The 24,110-nt window shown below is 43.9% G+C and overlaps 1 protein-coding gene across 1 annotated transcript in view; it reads left to right on the top strand.

The window, feature by feature from the left end:
• Positions 1 to 6,651: 6,651 nt before the first annotated feature.
• Positions 6,652 to 24,110, top strand: part of PGCKA1 (PDCD10 and GCKIII kinases associated 1) — a 58,215-nt gene continuing 40,756 nt past the window's right edge. Inside the window, exon 1 of the mRNA XM_083460099.1 lies at positions 6,652 to 6,842. The gene's annotated coding sequence lies outside the window, so the exon portion shown is untranslated. The remainder of the gene's footprint in view (positions 6,843 to 24,110) is intronic.

Below are 24,110 nucleotides of genomic sequence, written 5' to 3'. Positions count from 1 at the left end.
AAAATACCCTGTAAGAAAGCCTTGTGCTGTTGTGCCCATATTAACAATAGCTAGATGTGACTTGGGGGTGTTAGGGGAGAGTTAGTACCTCTGGTGGGGGACACATCGTGCTTCTTCTGGGGTAGTTAGTCCACCTTGGGTCTGCACCTTGCAGTCAGATCTCACCTGTGGCTCCTAGAAGCTGTCGGTGTGCAACAGTGGCCACCACACGGGAGCAGATTCAACTGGTTGGCTAAACCAGGTAAGGGTAGCCAATGGGTCTCAATGGATAGTGTCTTGTTTGTATTCCTCCTTGTAGGCCAAGAGGTCTTGTCATCTGGGCAGCCCAGGACCCCATAGACACTGCCCAGGCTTGCACCCTAGAGATAGCACTTCAGTGCTGCCAACACAGAGGTTTGACTTCACCCCCGGAGGCGCACTCCATTGTCTTTCGAGACAGACGGATGCCAACAACACGTGGTGGCTTGGCTAAGGCCACCAGAGAATTGATGTGAACTTCGCAACTCGCAAATGGAACCACTGCAAACGTTCCTGGACTACAGATTGCAAAACGGTGGGTTGCAGTAGAGAAATGGGTCTTGGTAGACTTAAGCCCAGGCTGATAGCAATGCTTAGCAGGAGGGAAAGCAGAAGAAATTGTGGGGAAGTCACATGTCAAGAGTTCTACTGCCATGAGATATAGTGAAGATGTGGGTCACACCAAGCAGAGGCAAGAAGCTTGCCCTCCACCTTTGGAATGCATTTGCTATTGTGGCCACAATAATAATTTCGTTCTCCAATTCATATGGAGGGTTTGGGATTAATAATTTTGGAGGAAAGGTAAACAGCTGTATAATGCAGCTAGATGGCGCAGTTGACTTGTTTTCCCCTCTCTGAACACCTGTCATGGCATATTCACTGAAGACACAAGTAAAAGGGCACTGCTTACCTGCCATTGAAGTCACTGTCCAAACTCACAATCACTGTAGCAAGTTGGGTCTGCCCTTGGAATATTCTATACAGTCGTCCTTTGGTTTTCAAACAGATTAGTTCTCGAAAGTTTTGGCACCCGAATGCCACAAACCCGGAAGTGATTGTTCCTGTTTTTGAACGGTTTTTGGAAGCCAGACGTCTGACGCAGCTTCCGATTGGTTGCAGGAGCTTCCTGCAGCCAATCAGAACTGTGCTTTGGTTTCTGAACGTTTTGGAAGTCTAACGGACTTACAGAACAGTTTCCAAGGTACAACTGTATATCCATATGGAGATGGGGAGAACCAGATGTCAAATCCTACTCAACCTTTACAACTGCCAATAAAAACAGCCACGTGCAAGAGTAAATTTTAATAGCTTTTTTATTTTCCACAGTTTGGCATGATAGCCATTCCCTTAATTCATCAAGGATGTAGTCGGTGGAGTTTGGACAACTAGAAACATTAATTCTCATAGCCAGGGCCAGCCAACCCATGAAATAACTGCCTCAGGTGGCAGGATCCACAGAGGCAGCAGATCCCAATGTAGATCCCCTTGTTTCTGATGTCAATCTTCACTCACTCCTTCGGCGGAGAGAGGGACACCATTTTGTGGTACTCCTCAAGCGCCAAAATGTCTTGGGTCAGCCCTGCTCGTAGCTAAATTACTTGCACTATATTCCCTATTATCCTAAAGGCTGTATGCAGATAACTCTCCTTTATTCATCCTCATGGGGGGGGACGGGACATTGACATTGGTTGCTGCTATTCCTACTTTACAACAAGAAGCTGAGTGAATGTTCCGGCTTTTCGAAAGCAACTTCTGGTGCCATTTACCAGAACCATACCTTGTTATGCCAGAGATTTCCAAACTTCCTTTCTATGAATATTATTTCCATTTTTTCCTGCAAAGGAACATTTATGGAGGATTCTGGAGTATATTCTAGGGCAGGGGTCAGCAAACTTTTTCAGCAAGGGGCCGGTCCACTGCCCCTCAGACCTTGTGGGGGGCCGGACTATATTCTTTTTGAGGGGAGGGGAAATGAACGAATTCCTTTGCCCCACAAATAACCCAGAGATGCATTTTAAATAAAAGCACACATTTTACTCATGTAAAAACACCAGACAGGCCTCACAAATAACCCAGAGGTGAATTTTAAATAAAAGGACACAGTCTACTCATGTAAAAACACGCTGAATCCTGGACCGTCCACGGGCCAGATTGAGAAGGCGATTGGGCCGCATCCGGCCCCTGGGCCTTAGGTTGCCTACCCCTGTTCTAGGGCATCCTATCAGTTTGGTTGCTGAACACAAATTTTGGCTCTGCCCTATTTGCTCCTCTTCACCTTTGCCCTACAAGACAAAACAGGTAACAGCAATATCTTGGGTATCACTTTTTTGTGCCGTTCGCAGCCTTCTCGGGGCCAAATTAAATGTTTGGCTTCTGTAAATTTCCTCCACGTTCTTCCATCTATGGTACAATGCTTTTTTAGTGTCTTTAGAAACCCAGTGGTTCCACTGAGAAGAATTTCTCAGTGATGGCCAAACTATGTTAAAATTTCTCAAGCATTTCTTTAAAAGCATACTTAACATGTCACTTTTATTTTGAACGAAGCCCTGTGTCAGTTTAACCCCCAATGTGTTCTCAGATTGGGACTCCATGCCAGTTGTTTTCTGCTTAAAATAATCTCATCCGTCTGATATTTATTCCTAAAGGTGTTTGCAGTAACAGCATCTTCAAGGGCAAATACTATCCTGTGTGGATTTTATTTATTTTATTTATTTATTTCGTATCTGTAACGCTTTACATTTTTAAGAAAAATCTCAAAGCGGTTTACAGAATATTAAAACATCAGTAAAACACCAATAAATCTGAAGGAAGTCAAATATAGAGTTTACAGTCAAAGCAAAGGTTTATTTGCAGCAGGAAATTTGCACGGGGCCCCAGTGTGAATTCAGAGGCCACAAATTCTTCAAAATAAACGTGGCCAATTTAAAGCACACTTTTTAAAGCATGGGAAATGTAATGTACAGTTTGACCCTCACAAGCTAAGGAATCATTTCATTTCTCCAAATACTGTTTGAAAAACACTATAAAAATACTATATTGCCATAGAAAAAGAACTATATTAAAGCACCACAACATAACAATATAACATAAAAACACTATAGTCTGCATTGCAGGGGGTTGGAGAGCCAGTGTGGTGTAGTGGTTAAGAGCGGTAGTCACGTAATCTGGGTAACCGGGTTCGCGTCTCCGCTCCTCCACATGCAGCTGCTGGGTGACCTTGGGCCAGTCACACTTCTCTGAAGTCTCTCAGCCCCACTCACTTCACAGAGTGTTTGTTGTGGGGGAGGAAGGGAAAGGAGATTGTTAGCCGCTTTGAGACTCCTGAAGGGGAGTGAAAGGCGGGATATCAAATCCAAACTCTTCTTCTTCTTCTTCTTGGACTAGATGGGTTCCTTCCAACTCTACTATGCTATGATTCTGTGAGAGAGAAGAACCTGGGGAAAATACCGTATTTTTAGCTCTATAAGACGCACCAGACCATAAGACGCACCTAGTTTTTGGAGGAGGAAAACAAGAAAAAAAATATTCTGAATCTCAGAAGCCAGAACAACAAGAGGGATTACTGCACAGTGAAAGCAGCAATCCCTCTTGCTGTTCTGGCTTCTGGGATAGCTGCACAGCCTGCATTCGCTCCATAAGACACACACACATTTCCCCTTACTTTTTAGGAGGGGAAAGTGAGTCTTATAGAGCAAAAAATACGGTATATAAAACCAATGCTAATTGCGCCAACATCTGATTTCATGGAAGAAAAACCAGAGACAGGGCGATGGTTATGGCAGGGATCAGCAAACTTTTTCAGCAGGGGGCCAGTCCACTGTCCCTCAGACCTTGTGGGGTGCTAGAGTATATTTTGGGGAGAAAAAATGAATGAACTCCTATGCCCCACAAATAACCCAGAGATGCATTTTAAATAAAAGCACACAGTAAAAAGAAGCTGATTCCCGGACCGTCCGCAGGCCGGATTTAGAAGGCGATTGGGCCAGATCTGCCCCCCCCCCGGGCCTTAGTTTGCCTACCCATGGCTTATGCAAAGGAGCATTCTGCTCAATGTAGGCTTAACATTTGCATTATTACCTAAATTAAAACAACAGCTGCTTTTTTTAAACCCATGAGGGTAGAAGTTCCTTAGCCTACAGCAATAGAAAGAAAGAATGTCTCTGTGATTTGCAATTCTGTATCCCAGCAGCCCTTTCTTACTCTACACTCGCAGTCTTCATTTTCCTTTCTCTCTCTCTCTCTCTCTCTATATATATATATATAAATAATTTTTTATTGGTTTTCATTATAACAAACATAATAAACATTAAGAAAAAAAACAAATTGAACAACTGTATCATTTTGCATAATGTTTGTACATTCAATACAGTACCGAAATATGGGATTTCTCCAATCCCCGACTTCCCTCTACCCCCTCCATTATTTCATTGTTAAATTGTGCATGTCCAAATCATATTTCCATCCATTCATATCTATTTTTATCTATTATGATAGTATTACAAGTGTTTTTTAGAATCCTGCTGATGTATTTATTTGTGTACAATGCTTTGTCATATATGCAATAAAAGTTCCCCATTCATTTTTAAATTTGTTACCAATCCTGATTTCTAAGTCTACCAGTTAGTTTAGCCATCTCTGCATACTCCATTAACTTAATTTGCCCAAAAAAATGTGGGAATTTTCCCCTCTTTCCAGCATTGGTCTATAAATATTTGTGCGGCTGTAGTCACATACATGAAAAGGTTTTTATTTATTTATTTGTATTTCTCTTCCTATAATTCCTAATAGGAAGGCTTCTGATTTTTTAAGGAAGGCTATTTTAAACATTTTCGTCAGTTCATTATATATCATTTCCCCCAAAAAAATTATACCTTAACACTGCCACCACATATGATAAAATGTACTTTCTACTTCTTTACATTTCCAACATTTCTTATCTTCTGATTTATACATTTGCGATAACTTGACTGGTGTTAAGTACCACCTATACATCATTTTCAGTCTTCATTTTCTTCCGTCCGTACAGTGAAGGAACTCTCATGCCGGCACCCAAATTTTGGCAACTAGTCGTGCAGAACTCTTGCTTGCCAAAAGGGTGCACAGGAACACCTCAGGCAGCCTAGTTCCTTGTGTGACGTGTGCACCTTGCTTCCTTCAAGTGTATCTCTTGGAAGCTACAGTCCTTACCTGGAAGGAGGTATGTGACTGAAACCAATGGCACATAATTAGCAGATCAATCATTGCTAGGCTCAAGGCTGTGAAAGCCAGCCTTTGCTTCTCATAGGCTTGCCAGCTCTTCAATCACCTCTGTAGCTATGTCTTTAATAGCAATTTGATGTGCAGATCATAGAGTTGGAAGGGACCCCAAGGACTATCCAGTCCAACCCTCTGCAATGGAGGAATCTCAACTGAAGCATCCATGACAGGTGGCCATCCAACCTCTGCTTAAAAACCTTGAAGCCAGAGCAGAGCAGGAGAAAACAAACTGGCTCTGTCTTCCATGTGACAGCCCTTGAGTTATTCACATGTGGTTACGTGTATACAGTGGTACCTCGGGTTACAGACGCTTCAGGTTACATACACTTCAGGTTACATACGCTTCAGGTTACAGACTCCGCTAACCCAAAAATAGTACCTCGGGTTAAGAACTTGCTTCAGAATAGAAATCGTGCTCCAGCAGCGCGGCGGCAGCAGGAGGCCCCATTAGCTAAAGTGGTGCTTCAGGTTAAGAACAGTTGCAGGTTAAGAACGGACCTCCGGAACGAATTAAGTACTTAACCCGAGGTACCACTGTACAGTGGTACCTCGGGTTACAGACACTTCAGGTTACAGACGCTTCAGGTTGCATACACTTCAGGTTACATACGCTTCAGGTTACAGACTCCGCTAACCCAGAAATAGTACCTTGGGTTAAGAACTTTGCTTCATGATGAGAACAGAAATCGTGCTCCGGCAGTGCGGTGGCAGCAGGAGGCCCCATTAGCTAAACTGGTACCTCAGGTTAAGAACAGTTGCAGGTTAAGAACGGACCTCCGGAACGAATTAAATTCTTAACCCAAGGTACCACTGTACTATGATTTTCTTCCCCTCGAGTTGCTGATTACAGTCACAAGTCCAGGCTGGTGTTTTGTTTTGGTCACCTGACGACCCTACTTACTGCTGGTAGAAATAACACACCCCAAAGTCACTTCTTGTCCCAGGGTCTCCTCATGTAAACAATGAGACTTCTGACAGTGCTCTCCAGTGCTACACCTGTCTGCTCAGGTGTCCCCTTGGGTGGAAAGGAGATCATGGGGAGCTTTTATTTCCATAGAGCACTGCCAAGAATAGTGGTGTTTCCAGTTCCTGAGCTCAATCCGCCCAGCAGGAAGAGAGCTGTCGATTTTGTGACTTCCAGAGGGGGGAAAGTCCCGAAAACACACAAAAGCACGGTCACAAGAACCTTGCTCGGATTGCTACAGAAATAGCCATTGTGTAGTAAAGCCATCACGTGGGCTGCTGGAGGTTTGTTTGCCCTCCCCCACCCCATCCTGCAGGAGCAATGAAGTTTGGCAGGTTTCCTAGCTTGCAGGTAAAGGGTTACAGAGTCTAGGAAGTATTAAATGCAAACTTTAAAGGCTTTTATTTTCATCTTCCGTCACATGACTCCTGGGTGCCCAATGACACTCGCGACAGTGTCTCCCATTAGGAGGTCATGCAAACTCCCGCCTGCTAAAGGAGGCATTTGTTACATACTTAGCATTCAAATGCAGAAGCCGGGCTTAAGCTATGGGAGATCCTAATCAGGAGCCAGCTTCGTTTCCCCAACAGCGCAGAAGCTGCAGGTAAGAGAAACTCTTCTTCTCCCTTTCAAAACTTTTGCCACTTTCCCTGCGAGGCTTTTGAAAATGAGACACCTGGCATAATGTTCTGTGTCGTAGCAGAAGGACTGTGATGCTGCCTTCGGATAGAAACCTATTAAGAGTTTCACCTGTTGCTGCAAGAAGCACTGTTGGGTTCTACTTTAAAAGGAGCAAGTACATTCCTCTAGCCATCAGACTTCCGAAAACTTCTCATTTGCGCATTTCTTCAACAGATGGGTTGAGGTTGAATGGTGCTGCGACAGGTGTTTATCGTGGGAACGGGGCTACTCGTGCATGAAAGGCTTTTTGAAGCACCCACACAATGTTGAAAGCATCAGGGGCCAGCCTATATTTCCTCTCCCCAATTCCCTGGCAATTTAATCCAGATTTACCCTTGGGGTGGGATCTCGTAAAGTGCGGAGACCGTCTGTTGTCAGAGACCTCTTTGTGATACTACCAGTTTGCAAATTAAGCCCCAAATATGGAGCTGGATATAAAGTTAATAGACTCCTGACTTTAAATTGTAACATGCATGGGGATGGGCAGCAATTGGTGGGAATTGCTTGTGGGGAAATAATATATATTTGGCACATGTCTCTCGAAAGTTTGTGATATGTTTTGTGTGAAAAGTGGCTTCGCCTATTGATTTCAAATTCCATTAAATTCAAGAGAATTCTTCTTACAATTGAAAAAAAAGTGAATGCATTAAATGCACATTTGCAAACTTGTGTGTGATAACAGATACACACTCTCTGATGAGTGAATGTTTGGCAGGGAACATGGGCAAAAACATCTCGCATAAGAAGCTGGTAGCTGGGGTGTAAATGGAATTGGAAGGAAGAAAAGTGTATAATGATAGAGTCTGAAAAAATAGCATGATTCTAAATCAGGTGGATGTACAAATGTGAACTTAGGCAATGATTGTCTTGCGTTGCTACTGTCAAGTTCTACATGTCATATGAAAGAAGGACAATGGCGAGAGAAAGGGGGATTCTCCCACCTCCTCCACCGGTGCTTTCCATTTGATGTAACTTGGTGTCTTTGGGGAGATTGTTTTTGTTACAACCACTTTGGGAATGGAAAAAATGACACCTAACAGCATACAACCCATAGCCAAGATCTGCTGGGATGATCAAACCTGGAACAGAGAGAGATTGCGGGCTGAGCTCAGCTGAGGCCACATTGGCAGAACTCGCTCAACCCAGCTGAACCAGGTCTATCCTGGCTTAGCCAGCTTAAGCCACTGAAACTTACACTGGAGTAAGTCCCCCAAAAGTGTGGTTTGGGGTATAGCAGGGGCAGGATGGGCAAGGAGAGACTTACAACTACAGTCATACCTTGGTTTTTGAACAGCTTAGTTCTTGAACGTTTTGGCTCCTGAACGCCACAAACCTGGAAGTGACTGTTCCGGTTTGCGAACTATTTTTGGAAGCCGAACGTCCAATGGGGCTTCCGCGGCTTCCGATTGGCTGCGGGAGCTTGCTGCAGCCAGTCGGAAGCCGCACTTCGGTTTCCGAACATTTTGGAAGTCAAACGGATTTCCGGAACGGATTCCGTTCGACTTCCAAGGTACGACTGTATTCCAAACCTCTTTTAGCTCAGTCATGTGACACGGCAACCAAGAGTAGACTTCGGTAATCTTTTGTGATATGGCGCCCTGTGTGAGGCCAAAATTTGGCGCCCCCAAATGGATCTTCTCAATTATGGATCTTCTCAATTTGGTACCCTCTTGGCTCAGTGCAATTTAGGGGCGAATCACCCACAGCGTCACAGATCAGACATGACTGGTAAATTAGTCGAACTTAACTGGCAAACAGAGTGCTGTAAGTCAAGTTCTATTGTAACGGCTTGTTTTCTTTCTGCCAGACATGGGCCACCTCAGCCGTCAGTTCTCTCAATCCTGAATAGAGTTTGGAATAGAATGAATTTATGGTAGCATAAATTCCACTGGCTTCCTATACAGTACTTAGGATTGCTCTGAAACACACTTATTATGGCATAAGCTTTCACGAACTAACATTGTCCTTTGGACATAAGCCAATGAAAGCATGTGGTATATACCGTATTTTTCGTCCCATAGGACACACCGGCCCATAGGACGCACCTAGTTTTGGGGGGGGAATAAAGGGGGGAAATTTCCTTTATTTCCCCCCCAAAACCAGGTCGGGGAACAGCGGGATGATGGCGCTGCACCTCCCCGCTGTCCCCCTAGCTTGTGGGGCTGCCCAATGTCTTCCCGAAGCGCGGGGCGCTCTGCTTTCAGTGCGCCCCGTGCTCTGGGAAGCAGGCTGCTATCCACAGCGAGGGAGCCCTGCGGGACCTCCCGCGGGGCTCCCTCGCTGCAGATATCTGCCCGGCGGCGAGGCGCTCTGCTTCAGGGCACCCCGTGCGCCCGGCAGCAGGTGCGCACCGACCCCTCTCACTCTCCAAGCTTCAGCGAAAGCCTGCATTCGCCCCATAGGATGCACCCAGATTTCCCCTTCATTTTTGGAGAAAATACGGTAATGAAAGTATTAGCATTTAAGATGTTGCCAGACTCTTAGTTCTGTTGCAGGAAAAACAACAGTCACCTCTCCCCTTCGGGACAGTTCTACTTTGGGAGTGAGCGGCCTATAAATCTAATGCTATGATTGTTCTAGAACACAATGGTGTTTTGCTGTACTCCACTCACTGATCTTGTTAGTTGCTGCGTCTGACAATCCTGGTATCTATTTTTCTATCAGTTATTTCCATTGGGAATTTAAAGACATTTTGTGTACTGTACAGCCTTGTATATGTTTGCATAAAACATCTGAGGTGTCCCCTCGAAAAATTAGCTACAGCGTGTTACATACTGTAGCTCATGCATTTGTACTGGTTTTGGTGTGCATCTTAGAGAAGTAAGCAAAAATCTAAAAAGAAAGTGTTGCTGTCTGAGCTTAATAAACAATATGGGCATGCTGGCTGCAGACCAGTTAATGTCCTGGATCACTGATCTGAATCAGAAACCCTAGTAATACTGATTATTTTTATTTTTAAAAATTAAATTATTATTATTATTATTATTATTATTATTATTATTATTATTAAAGGGAGGGGTATCCAGTCATGAACCTCCTGCCATTTTTTCTAGTTATGCCCGAGATTATGGTGATTGGTGGCTTCTGATTCAGGAGTAGAGGTCTTGACCATTCTAGATGAAGTCATTCTTCTTCCAAAAGTGAGGTAACTGTAGCCTGAAATGAGTTTCAGGATCCATCTTGGTAGTCATGGGTCCCCTTGTGGCGGCCAAGTGAAAGGAGTGTTTTATATTTTGTTAACTACATTAGAAGGGATGCGGGTGGCACTGTGGGTTAAACCACAGAACCTAGGGCTTGCTGATCAGAAGGTCGGCGGTTCGAATCCCCGTGATGGGGTGAGCTCCCGTTGCTCAGTCCCTGCTCCTGCCAACCTAGCAGTTTGAAAGCACATCAAAGTGCAAGTAGATAAATAGGTACCGCTCCAGTGGGAAGGTAAACGGCGTTTCCATGCGCTGCTCTGGTTCTCCAGAAGCAGCTTAGTCATGCTGGCCACATGACCCAGAAGCTGTACGCCCGCTCCCTCAGCCAATAAAGCAAGATGAGCGCCGCAATCCCAGAGTCGGTCATGACTGGACCTAATGGTCAGGAGTCCCTTTACCTAACTACATTAGAAATTTGCTTGGAACTTGCAGCTGTTTCAGAGTCATTAATTAATGCCAGTGTTAGTGAGCTTATTTCACTAGTGCTGAAGGAACTGAGTTTCAAAGCGCTGGTCTTGTCCGTCAAAGCCCTATATTGCCTGGGCTCTGTATATCTTGTGATATGTCTACTCCAACCTTCAGAGGTCTACAGGGGAAGCCCCTGATGTAAAGCAGAGCCTTCTCGATGGTGACACCACTTTTTGGTACTAAGGAAAGAAAACAGGAGAGGAAGCTGGCAATCTACTCAAATCTAGGGCATGCTATGGATGAAGCCTTGACTTTGGAGTGATCTCGACTCTGCAGTTGTTGCCAGAAGTGATGGTGTATCGTGGGATCAGTTTCAGCTTAGACTGGAACTATTAACCGGTATCAAATACAGTCATACCTCGGGTTACAGATGCCTCAGGTTGCGTTTTTCGGGTTATGGACACGCAGAAACCTGGAAGTACTGGAAGCACTTTGAGCGAAGGTGCTGGTTGTGACAGAAGAACTGATCTATCAAAATCTGTTTTGCATGATACTGAAGTGGTATCTCTGTTTTCAGAGTCTCTGAACACCAGATACAGGGAATGAATATCAAAAGTGGGTTGTTGTCTTTTCTATGGCCTATTTGTAAGGTATTTGGAACCATGTGGCTAGCCACTGAATGCCAGGCTAAATGAACTCTCAGTCAGTTCTTATGTTCTTGAAACTTTAAATGTTCCCCACTGAAAAGTAAGGGACAAGAAGTGCTTAGCTGGATGTATATACAGTATATCTATTTAAGGAAATACAGACGATTGCTGCTACTGTTTGCTTGCTACGTCGCCAGTATGGGGAGGGAGTGGCCACCAAGCTCTTTTATTGTGCCTTCACTTTTATTTTAAATAACGACTGTACATAGTGGCTGGGTGGGTCCTGAACATCCAGCATTGTAAGATACTCAAAGGTAAATGTGAGAGAGATGTTTTAGTGACGTCATATGTTCCTGGAACACTTTAAAAGAGAATAGCAAATATTTGATCAGGGAGGTAAATACAACTGTTCAATGTCTTTGGCACAACACCGATAAACCATTCCTAAACGAATCTTGTCTTAGTCTGGATTTCATACCCACATTATTCAGAGGCAGCAAACAGGGCTTAGTATAAACTGGTTTTTTATAAACCGTCTCCAACATATACTGGAATACAGTGGTACCTCGGGTTATAGACGCTGCAGGTTACAGATGCTTCAGGTTACAGACTCTGCTAACCCAGAAATAGTACCTCGGGTTAAGAACTTTGCTTCAAGATGAGAACAGATATCGTGCTCCGGCGGCTAAAGTGGTACCTCGGGTTAAGAACAGTTTCAGGTTAAGAACGGGCCTCCAGAACGAATTAAGTTCTTAACCCGAGGTACCACTGTAGTCCTTTTGGACACTATCTCTAAAGCGTTATGAAAATATTAAATGCATATTATCCAGTAGTGCTCTTCCTGTAGTTGTAACTCTCCTTTTCTCCCTGCCTGAGGGCTTCCTTGCACATTGCAGAAATCGCTTTTCTACTTCTTATGCATTTACAGTCATTTTCTCTGCACCAGCAAAACTTTTTTGAGTCCCTGCTGAAGGCATTCTTCTTTGAACATGCCTACCCAGATGTTTAGAAAGTTTGTAGGCGTTTTAATTTGTTTTAGTCTATTTTATTGCCGTGTTAACCTTCTGTATGTTATCAATTATGGTTGTCAATTTTTTAGCGGTTATTTTTATTTTGTAAACTGCTCTGGGGTTTTTCTAAAAGCAAGCGGTACATAAATCTTGTGAAATAAATGAATAGCATCTCCTGTTCTGGCTTTCGGAGTAAAGTGTGTTGGTAAACTGACCATAATGGTGTGTGGGTGCTGCTTTTAACTTACCAACATTTAATAAAATGCCTAATCCCATAATGAAATTGCTTGTGCTTATTATAGCACAGGGGTGGCCAACGCCCAAGAGACTATGATCTACTCGCAGAGTTAAGAGCCAGTGATTTACCTGTGATCTACCACAGACGTCCAGTGATCTACCAGTAGATCACGATCTACTTGTTGTACATGCCTGTTATAGCACAATTGCAATTCAAACACGTTTTACTGTCTGTTGTGGAAAGTAGCCAGTGTGCTGTCTTTCTGTGGCCATTGAATGTTGTTCATTGCATTATTTATTGTGGTTCACCTGCCCTTAGGATTTTATCCTTAGAAATAAAAGGTTTGTACCCCTCCAAACCTCAGAGTGCCCCTGAGTCTGCTAATACCTTCCTCCTAGACAAAGGTGATACTGGTGACTTGGTTACACTTGCATGAGTGAAGGAATGCTTAGAACTGGAACTACAGCGAATTACAGTGATAAATTTGGCACTTTGGCGCCAACAAATGCTGGTCCAAAATCTCTTCCCTGAGGCAGCCACTTCACACTGCCTATTTACACAGGAATTTCCTTGATCTCTCAACCTGAGCCTCCTGGTCCACTCGCTGTGTTGTTCGAAGTGGCTTGCCTTTTGATCTGTTTCACTGATGGATGTTTTTATTTTGATGTTCGCATAACTGGTTTATACTACATAGACTACTTAACAAGGCTATTTTGGCATTCAAGTGGTAAAGGGTTAAAGTAAAGGGGACCCAAGACCATTAGGTCCAGTCGTGACCGACTCTGGGGTTGCGGCACTCATCTCGCTTTATTGGCCGAGGGAGCGGCGTACAGCTTCCGGGTCATGTGGCCAGCATGACTAAGCTGCTTCTGGCGAAACCAGAGCAGTGCACGGAAACGCTGTTTACCTTCCCACCGGAGCGGTACCTGTTTATCTACTTGCACTTTGACGTGCTTTCGAACTGCTAGGTTGGCAGGAGCAAGGACCGAGCAACGGAAGCTCACCCCATCGTGGAGATTCGAACCGCCAACCTTCTGATCGGCAAGCCCTAGGCTCTGTGGCTTAACCCACAGCGATACCCGCATCCCTATTCAAGTGGTACATATGTACAAAAAGGTTTCCTTGGAGTTGGCTATGCTATGAATATTTTGCAGATTGTCTAATTCAGGGGTCAGCAAACTTTACAGCAGGGGGCCGGTCCACTGTCCCTCAGACCTTGTGGGGGGGCCGAACTACCGGTATATTTTGAAGAAAAAAGAACGAATTCCTATGCCCCACAAATAACCCAGAGATGCATTTTAAATAAAAGGACACATTCTACTCATGTAAAAACACACTGATTCCCAGACCGTCCGCAGGCCAGATTTAGAAGGCGATTGGGCTGGATCCAGCCCCTGGGCCTTAGTTTGCCTACCCATGGTCTAATTTCCCACTTTCATCGCAACTGTGATTTTCACATTAGTCTGACTATCTTTGATTGTTATTCTCCTACAGACTGTGGTGAGCCAAGAAGCAGCCTTTTCACAGAATCATAGAGTTGGAAGGGACCACGAGGGTCATCTAGTCCAACCCCCTGCAATGCGGGTATCTTTTGGCCAGTGTCAGCCTCGAACCCACTACCCTGAGATTAAAAGGCTCATGCTCTACCGACTGAGCTCTCTCTTTTAATGAGTTAATTTTCCCACCACCATAATATATGGCAGGAGGGAAATCTAAATGATCTCTTGCTGTCGTCGCTAACAATTGTTTCCATTGTGACCCACGCATCACCCGTTCCATTTCACACGGTCATAAATTCCAGAAGCGTTCATCTGTGTGCAAAATCAAAGAAGGGTTTAAAAAGTTCTATATAGGCCAAGTAGGTGCTACGGAAAAATTAGTGTTCGATCTTAAATACAGTCAAGGGGCAATTCTCTCTTGCCCCAGAGCGCGGGACTGGATCTAATGGGCTTAAGTTACAGGAGGGTCTGTTCAGGTTGAATATGCAGAGAAAAATGCTGTTAGCAATAAAAAATTGTCTGATAGGAACCTGCTACCCAGAGGTCACACAGGTACGTGTACACAAGCAATCTTCCTTTTCAGGCTTTCTACTTTACAGTGGTGCCCCGCAAGACGAATGCCTCGCAAGATGGAAAACTCGCTAGACGAAAGAGTTTTCCGTTTTGGAGGTGCTTCGCAAAACGAATTTCCTATGGGCTTGCTTCGCAAGACAACAATGTCTTGCGAGTTCCTGCTGGGTTTTTTTTCTCCCCCCCCCCTTTTCTAAGCCGCTAAGCCGCTTATCAGCTGATCCGATCAGCAGATAAGCCGCTAAAAGCCGCTAATAGCGCTAATCCGCTAATCCGTCAATGGGCTTGCTTCGCAAGACGAAAAAACCGCTAGACGAAGAGAATCACAGAACAGATTCTTTTCGTCTTGCGAGGCACCACTGTATATACAAAAGGTAAAGCTCAATGATGTCACCTGTATGAGGAAAGGAGGAACTTGTCACATGCTATCTTCAGTTAATTATTTCTATAAATATGAATCTACTGCCCAAAATCATTGGACTCTGGTTGACTTTTAAACAAGTTTTAATCGATTAGCCTAGCCCTTTAAACATTGCAATCTTAATGTTTCTAAGTTTGAATCATCCGAGGGTGCCCTTCGTCTGCCACTGTTTTTCTTCTGGGCGAAGGCTCCGTACATTTAGCACTCCTGGCAGATGTACAACAGGGGCAGCATTTTCCTATTGCTGTGTGCTGAGGGAACCCTACGCCCACTGATGGCGGAAGTTATTGTGCAGTAGTTAAAGGCACGAGGCTTGGAGGAAGAATTGCATGGCCATACCCTCCAGCATTTCTCTGATGAAAATTTTGTTGTCGTTTAGTCGTGTCCGACTCTTCGTCACCCCATGGACCAGAGCACACCAGGCACTCCTGTCTTCCACTGCCTCCCGCAGTTTGGTCAAACTCATGCTGGTAGCTTTGAGAACACTGTCCAACCATCTCGTACTCTGTCATCCCCTTCTCCTTGTGCCCTCCATCTTTCCCAACATCAGGGTCTTTTCCATGGAGTCTTCTCTTCTCATGAGGTGGCCAAAGTATTGGAGCCTCAGCTTCACGATCTGTCCTTCCAGTGAGCACTCAGGGCTGATTTCCTTCAGAATGGATAGGTTTGACCTTCTTGCAGTCCATGGGACTCTCAAGAGTCTCCTCCAGCACCATAATTCAAAAGCATCAATTCTTCGGCGATCGGCCTTCTTTATGGTCCAGCTCTCACTTCCATACATCACTACTGGAAAAACCATAGCTTTAACTATACGGACCTTTGTGGGCAAGGTGATGTCTCTGCTTTTTAAGATGCTGTCTAGGTTTGTCATTGCTTTTCTCCCAAGAAGCAGGCGCTGCTGTCACCATCTGCAGTGATCATGGAGCCCAAGAAAGTAAAATCTCTCACTGCCTCCATTTCTTCCCCTTCTATTTGCCAGGAGGTGATGGGCCCAGTGGCCATGATCTTAGTTTTTTTGATGTTGAGCTTCAGACCATATTTTGCACTCTCCTACAACTACAACAACAACAACTTTATTATTTATACCCCATCCATCTGACTGGGTTATCTCAGCCACTCTGGGCAGCTTCCAACATAATAAAAACATAGCAAAACATTAAAAAAAATTAAAATTAAAAACCTTCCCTATACAGAGCTGCCTTCAGATGTCTTCTAAAGGTGGTATAGTTACTTATCTCCTTGGCTCAGGGGGTCACATAACTCTATTCCCTCCAACATTTTTTTGATGAAAATAGGAACGCCCTAAGGAAAAATGAGACATTCTGGAATCAAATCAGAAACTGGGATGGCTTCTGTAAGTCCGGGGCCGTCCTGGGAAAATAGGGACACTAGGAGAGTCTGCGTGACAGGCTGGCTAATGGTGTAACTGGTTTTAAATGGTTGAAGCAAGTTAATACAGTCATACCTCAGGGTGAAATAGCTTCGGGTTGAGCGTTTGCGGGTTGCGCTCCGCGGCGACCTGGAAGTAATGGAACATGTTACTTCCGGGTTTCGCCACTTACGCATGCGCAGACGCTAAAAATGATGTCACACACATGTGCGGAAGTGGTGAATCGCAACCCGTAGACGTGGGTTGCGTTCGCTTCAGGATGCGAACGGGGCTCCGGAACGCATCCCATTCACATCCAGAGGTACCACTGTAAAAGGAATTAATTAAAATGAGGCAGACTCTAAACACTGAGTGACTGCAGTCGTAAGCAATTAAATGGATTAGGAATGTCTGCCAAAGCCCAAAATCCCTTTGCTTAAAGAGATGTTTGTGGTACCTGTGGCTGGTAAGAAGGATTTTGTGTTCTTTTCTTGACCTGCTATATGCCCTTAGCGGTTCTTATTTCCTCCCTGCTCAATGACATCAGCTTAATGCCCACCTAGCAATGGTTTTCTCCCGTTACACCACACACCTGTCAAATTTTAAAAGCCAAACAACAAATGTAACACCGTACACCCCTGCAAGTGAACTGCATGGTCGCAGACAATGTGATAATTAACAGAATAGCTTCTTACTGCTGGAATACCAAAGCAGAAAACAAAAGCTGAGCAGATTACCCAGCCGTACTTTTTCCTGGTTGCAAGTTGATGATTAAGAGCAAAGCAAGCACTTTGTTTTCGTCCTGGCAGAGTTCCTTTAACAGTTTCCTGACAGGTAGAAATTCAGTAAGGCGATTCTTTACCTGTCATTGTATTCCCACGCCAGGTAAGGCTGCACCTGTAGTGTGTGTCTTTTGTGTTTTGCTTGCCATTCAGCTATTAAAGGCACAGGAGTCCGGCAGGAGAAAAAGCTGGCGACCATTCAGAGCTAGCAGCGTTCGAAACTCCCATTGTTCAACACAGGTTTTGTGACAGGGAATTTGATGAATGCGAGCAGTTTCTGAGCTCTGGGAGCAGTACGGCGCACCTAAGATTTCAGATTAAAACTGCCACTGCTGGAACGAAAGGAAGACCTTTTTCTGCCTCTCCACTTCCAGCCACTCTCTGAGGACTGGCGAAGAGACCCTCATAAGAATATTAGGGGGGCGGGCAGGGGACGTATGACTTTGGTGTTTTTTTAAATATTTATTAGAGTTTCCAATTTTTTACAAAACAAAAAGAAAAAAGAAAACATAAAAACATTAAAAACACATAACTTTCACAACTTATTTTCTCATAAACTTATTTCCCCGACCACCTCATACCTCTCCTTCTTGTATGTCCAGTTCAAATTGTTTATACAGCAAATCCTTATCTCAGAGCATTACAGCTTAAAAAAAAGAAAAAAGAAACACCTTATTTTCTCTCCAACATCTTAGATTGTTATAACTTCAAATTCTTACTTAGAAAAAGAAAACCATTTTATCATAATTACAGCTTGAAACCACTTAATTTCAATCCAACATCATTCAACATTCCTTAATTTTACAATATTTTTGTAAATAGTCCTTAATTTTTTTCCAGTCTTCTTCTGCCGACTCTTCTCCCTGGTCACGGATTCTGCTAGTCATTTCTGCCAGTCCCATACAGTCAATCAGCTTCATCTGCCCGTATGGCTTTGTTTTTTGCTGTCTTCAGATAAGGACTAGACCATGTGAAAAATGAATATAAGCCTTTAGCTGCAGTTCATTTATTTTCAGCTTTGTATTCTTGTTACTAAAAAGCGCGCCAAGACATTCTGTTGTTGCGCCCATAACCTAGGTTGAAGGTGCCATTTAGCTCCTAGCTTTCATATCTCAGTTTCTAACACTGAGGGCTAGTATATTTAGAGTGGTTTTACTTCCTTTTTTCCTCACCTGCTTTCGGCATTACATCTCCTATTTTAATATTAAATTAATTTAGGAAGCATTTCAATACTACTAGTTTAGCACTGTTATATGACTGTGAATCGCGTTCCTGCGAATTACAGTTCAGTTTTAGTTCCATATTCAAACTTTTGACAGGATGCTGAACCAAATGGGGCCTTCCAGCAGGCTCCTCTTACGTAATTCTACAAAAAAGTACAGTGGTACAGTGGCGCAGCATGGGTTGTCAGCACCCGGGGCAAGGCAAGTAATTTGCGCCCCCTAACCCTAACCCCCAGATATTGCGCCCGGTGCGGCCGGCCCCCCCTGCACCCCCCACGCTATGCCACTGCAGTGGTATCTCTAGTTAAGAACTTAATTCAAGAAGGCTACCATATTTAATCGCCCAGAAAGCCATTTCCAGTTGTTGTTGTTGTTGTTTAGTAATTTAGTTGTGTCCGACTCTTCGTGACCTCATGGACCAGAGCACGCCAGGCACTCCTGTCTTCCACTGCCTCCCGCAGTTTGGTCAAATTCATGTTGGTAGCTTTGAGAACACTGTCCAACCATCTCATCCTCTGTCGTCCCCTTCTCCTTGTGCCCTCCATCTTTCCCAACATCAGGGTCTTTTCCAGGGAGTCTTCTCTTCTCATGAAGTGGCCAAAGTATTGGAGCCTCAGCTTCACGATCTGTCCTTCCAGTGAGCACTCAGGGCTGATTTCCTTCAGAATGGAGAGGTTTGATCTTCTTGCCGTCTATGGGACTCTCAAGAGTCTCCTCCAGCACCAGAATTCAAAAGCATCAATTCTTCGGCGATCAGCCTTCTTTATGGTCCAGCTCTCACTTCCATACATCACTACATTTCCAGTTACCACCTGCCTAATGTCAGGTGGCAGGAAAACCTCAGTGAGAGCATCCTTCATCCTTCTCTGGGTTTGGGCAGACAGTCACGTTTTTCTACAAGGCGCGCTCTGCCTTTAAAGCAAGTGCGTAACAAGCTGAAACTGAACTGGCAAAGCTGTTGCATCCTGGGGAAGCCCTTTCCTCCATGAGACGTAGGTCATCGTGCCATCTTTTTGCCCCTTGGTCTGCTGTACTTTTTAGGTTCCTAAGAAAACCAAAGAAGGTGTGAAGTCAATGCTGTTTCCATTTCTAGAGTTCTTTTCTGGAAAACTGGATTAGGGCCTAATCGTCCTTCATGATTATAGCACTGATTATAGAGTTCAGTGCTACAATGCATCTATAAAGGAGAAGCCAAATAAGGTGCCCTGGATTTCAAAGTTTTGCTGGATAAATAAACTTCACTTCTACTGTCTGAAAGAGGTTATTGTCTCTTTAAAACTTAAAAAAGATCCGTGTTATCAGCATGTATTTTTGGTTTGCCTCCTCTGGGTGGGGCATGGAAAAGACAATATTTACCTGCCTTGTGGTTCTATTCTTTTCACGCTTGTATATTGTATTCTCTTGCCCCACCCCCCCAAATTTACCAGATGGATTTATGTCAGGCTTTTGTTTCAGTTGTCAGAATACAGTGGTACCTCGGGTTACATACACTTCAGGTTACAGACTCCGCTAACCCAGAAATAGTACCTCGGGTTAAGAACTTTGCTTCAGGATGAGAACAGAAATCGTGCTCTGGCAGCACGGAAGCAGCAGGAGGCCCCATTAGCTAAAGTGGTGCTTCAGGTTAAGAACAGTTTCAGGTTAAGAATGGACCTCTGGAACAAATTAAGTACTTAACCCGAGGTACCAGTGTACATGGAACTGTGTGTATGTATGTGTGTGTGTGTGTGTGTATATATATATATATATATATATATATATATATATATATATATAGATGCATTGTAAAGTTTTGTAATTATTAATAAATTTATGTCTATCCAAATAAATTAGCATATGCAAATTTTATGCAAAACTGCCCCCCCTTTATGTTGCATTTCCTCTCTTTTTCGGTAATGCAGAATTGGGTACCACTTATTTCTTTCAGGCTTATCCACACAAGAGTTTGGTGTGGGTTTGAAACTGCAGGTGCCTTGTTAAGGTGGAACATTCTCCACATGGGCGTTCATCCCCATCCACAGTGGGAAATTTAAATATATGTGCTCTTTTTCTTTTTCTCTCTCTGGGTTGCAACCCTGTTTCAACACAGAAATTGAATGAACATTCAACAAAATAATCATTTTAAAAAACAGAATCTATCGCCTCTTTGCCCTTGTGTCACACATTTCAGAGCAAGAAATGGCAGGCTTGGAAACCTGTAATGTATCATGTTGTGACAAGGAAGAAACATCACAGTGTAGACTGGGTTTATTCCCTCCCAATTTCCTATAAAATAAGCTTCCAACAAAGAAACTTAAAACAATATAATCCTGAGACTAAAGTTACAGTCGCTTCACTTCAAAAATGAAACTTCTTCCCAACCTTTGGCCTAGCATGGCATTCCATAGATCATTTGTTTGCATGTGCTGGAAAGTGTCATTAAGGCACATAATTATCATATGTACCCTAAGGTTAAATACTGTGGTATCTATATAAGTAAAGGTAAAGGGACCCCTGACCATTAGGTCCAGTCGTGGCCGACTCTGGGGTTGCGGTGCTCATCTCGCTTTATTGGCGGAGGGATCTGGCGTACAACTTCCGGGTCGTGTGGCCAGCATGAATAAGCCGCTTCTGGCGAAACAGAGCAGCACAGGGAAATGCCGTTTATCTTCCCGACAGAGCGGTACCTATTTATCTACTTGCACTTTGACGTGCTTTTGAACCGCTAGGTTGGCAGGAGCAGGGACCGAGCAACGGGAGCTCACCCTGTTGTGGGGATTCGAACTGCCGACCTTCTGATCGGCAAGTCTTAGGCTCTGTTGTTTAACCCACAGCGCCATCCGCGTCCCTCTATATAAGTAAGTGAAGCTATTACAGGCAGTGATGGAAGTGGAGAGGAGCTTCCATACCTTGGAAGCTGAACGGAATCCATTCCGGAAGTCCGTTCGACTTCCAAAACGTTCAGAAACCAAAGTATGGCTTCTTGTCCTGCAGCCAATCGGAAGCTGCAGAAGCCCCGTTAGACTTCCAAAACTAGTTCACAAACTGGAACAGTCACTTCTGGGTTTGCAGTGTTTGGAAGCCAAAACGTTTGAGAACCAAACTGTTCGCAAACCAAGGTACGGCTGTATAGTTGAATGTATTGAAAGGGTAGCAAATTCTTAGTTGCTTACTAACTGTGGTTGCCTTCTTAACAGCAGGTAGTGGGGAGAAGTATTTGAGTTATTTTTCTGCCTCAGAAGCCAAAATAACCCTGTTGACCTTGGGTAATATGCGCTTTGACTTGGCACCATTTTGTCCATTGCCTCAGGCAGCAAAATGTCTTGAGCCAACCCTCCTCATTGTTTTGAGGCAACCTGCTGTTAAAGGCTCAGCTGGGAGAAAAACAAGAGGAGTGGAATAAAGAATAAGGAAGAGTATTTCCCTGTGTATACAAGCCACTCATGTTCATTGGCACCGTGAAGTTAAAAAACAAGACCTCACTGGAAAAGTTTACATACTCCTTCTGAACATGTGGCATCACAAGCTGCCCTCGCTAGGCTGGAACCTCATTTTTTGTTGGTAACTTTAGGTGAACAGAGAGCCTATTCTTCTTGAGAGGGAAAAATGGATTAAATGGCTAGTTGGCCGGACTCCAGACAATGCTAAATCTCTTAAAGGAACAAATGTTTTCTTCAGCTTTTAAGCATTGTTCCACTGCAGGACTGCAAAAGACTGTAAATAACATTAAGATAAAGAAATCAAACACCTTTCCAATCAATAGCAGGATGGAAATAGAAAGTGCACTTCACAGAGGCTTCACCGTTATAGTCTTTCTCCTGTATATATGGATTGCAACCCACCCCTTGGGTCAATTAAGTGGCTTGGCAATTCACTAAGACATAATTGCTTGGATTTGAACATTTTACTCCAAATGGTTGTGGCTTTATAAGAATGCAAGTCCTCCTGTCGCATCTCTCATAAATGTGTCAAGGAAATTCTTTTTGAGAGAGAGAAATCAATTGGGGGAAAGTATCTTAGGTGTGAGATACAGATTAAATTATATGTTCTACACAGTTGTTGAACCCTGTCTTTATAAAAAAGACAAAATTGAACATGACATTGGACTGGGAATAGACCAATTTGAAACAATTTTCGTGAAAAGTATTGAGAGACCATACCTTCCAACATTTATCCAATGAAAATTACCTCACAGGATTGTTGTAAATAAAAAATGTACATGGAAAGGGATTGTGTGCAACACCTTCCACAGATAAATGGAATGAAATAAAGTTTTTACCTGGATGCTGACTTGAGTCCCTGTCATGGAAAATGGCAGGAAATAACAGCAACAACAAACAACAGTGGAAACTGTGAGAATAATCAGGAACATATCAGAAAGTAAATCCTATTGAACTCAGTGGGACTTAGTTCTGAGGGAAAAAATGCTTAGGATTGCAATGTAAGACTGCACAGTCTTTACCCAGTTACCTGGGAGTAAGCTCCATTGAATACAGTGGGACTTACTTCTCAGTAGTCAGTGTAAGCCTCCATTTACAATAAAGGAATAAACACTCCACATGTTTCCTTAAAAATGGCTGGCAGCTGAAGCATTGCAGTGACATTTTCCTTCAAAATTATAGGAAGGGCTTCGTACGCCTTCATTTGGTGCAGGAATTTTCTTTTCAATATAAACAGAACTCAGTTTCTTGCACCTACACACACACACCACTTTTAATTGTTCTCCAAGATGTGGAGGGGAGGGAAAAGGGAAGCCGGGACGTTCCAGGATCAAATCAGAAACCAGGGTGGCTTCTGTAATTCCGGGACTGTCCCTGGAAAATAGGGACATCTGGAGGGTATGCAATCTTTCTTTTCATGCTGAACAGTTGCTGGTGTGTAGCCGGACTGGATGCATAGGGATTGTGCCAAATGGAGAAGGAACTGGAAAGTTTTGTGTGTATCCCAAAGCACCAGTCTGTAACGTCCCCTAGGCCAGAGTGATCCTTTGTGAGCTCTTCTTGGCCTTTGTGTTAGATGGTAAGGTAAAAAGGTAAAGGACCCTGGATGGTTAAGTCCAGTCAAAGGTGACTATGGGGTTACGGCGCTCATCTGGCTTTCAGGCCAAGGGAGTCAGTGTTTGTCCACAGACAGCTTTCCGGGTCATGTAGCCAGCAGGACTAAACTGCTTCTGGCGCAATGGGGCACAGTAACGGAAACCAGAGCACACAGAAATGCTGTTTACCTTCCCGTCGCAGCAGTACCTATTTATCTACTTGCACTGGCATGCTTTTGAACTGGTAGGTTGGCAGGAGCTGGGACAGAGCAATGGGAGCTCACTTCGTTGCAGGGATTCGAACTGCCAACCTTCCAATTGGCAAGCCCAAGAGGCTCTGTGGTTTAGATCACAGCGCCACCCACATCCCTAGATGGTAGGCTCAGTGGATCATGGCCTCATCTTGGATATTCACATTGCAAAGCGCTTGTACACTGTGTAAATAGAATTTAATTGCAGAGTGTGAGCAAAAACCAGGATTTGTTAACAATGCAACACTTGGACATGTCTTCAGTGCTTGTCTTTATCTTACCTGATAGCCAATAACTCTCTCACTATTTTCCTGCTCTGCAGAGGAATGGCCTAAAGCAGCAATTTGCCTAAGGCCCTCCAACAGGAAAATAGCTAAGTCACGGATCTGAACCCAAGTTGAGGGTGAATGTTCTGTCCTCGGGGCCATTATTAGTTCCATGCCTTGTGCCCGTTAGTGGAAAGATACAGCTGAAGTTATCCTGCTGTTGTTGCCATTGTTTTAAACTATCTTGCCCATTTTTTCCTTAGCCTAAGAAGCGATAAGTTTAGTGCAGGTGG

The sequence above is a fragment of the Podarcis liolepis genome (assembly GCF_965112155.1).
Source record: "Podarcis liolepis genome assembly, chromosome: 9".
Classification (NCBI taxonomy): Eukaryota; Metazoa; Chordata; class Lepidosauria; order Squamata; family Lacertidae; genus Podarcis; species Podarcis liolepis.
This window is presented reverse-complemented; position numbering and strand designations above follow the sequence as displayed.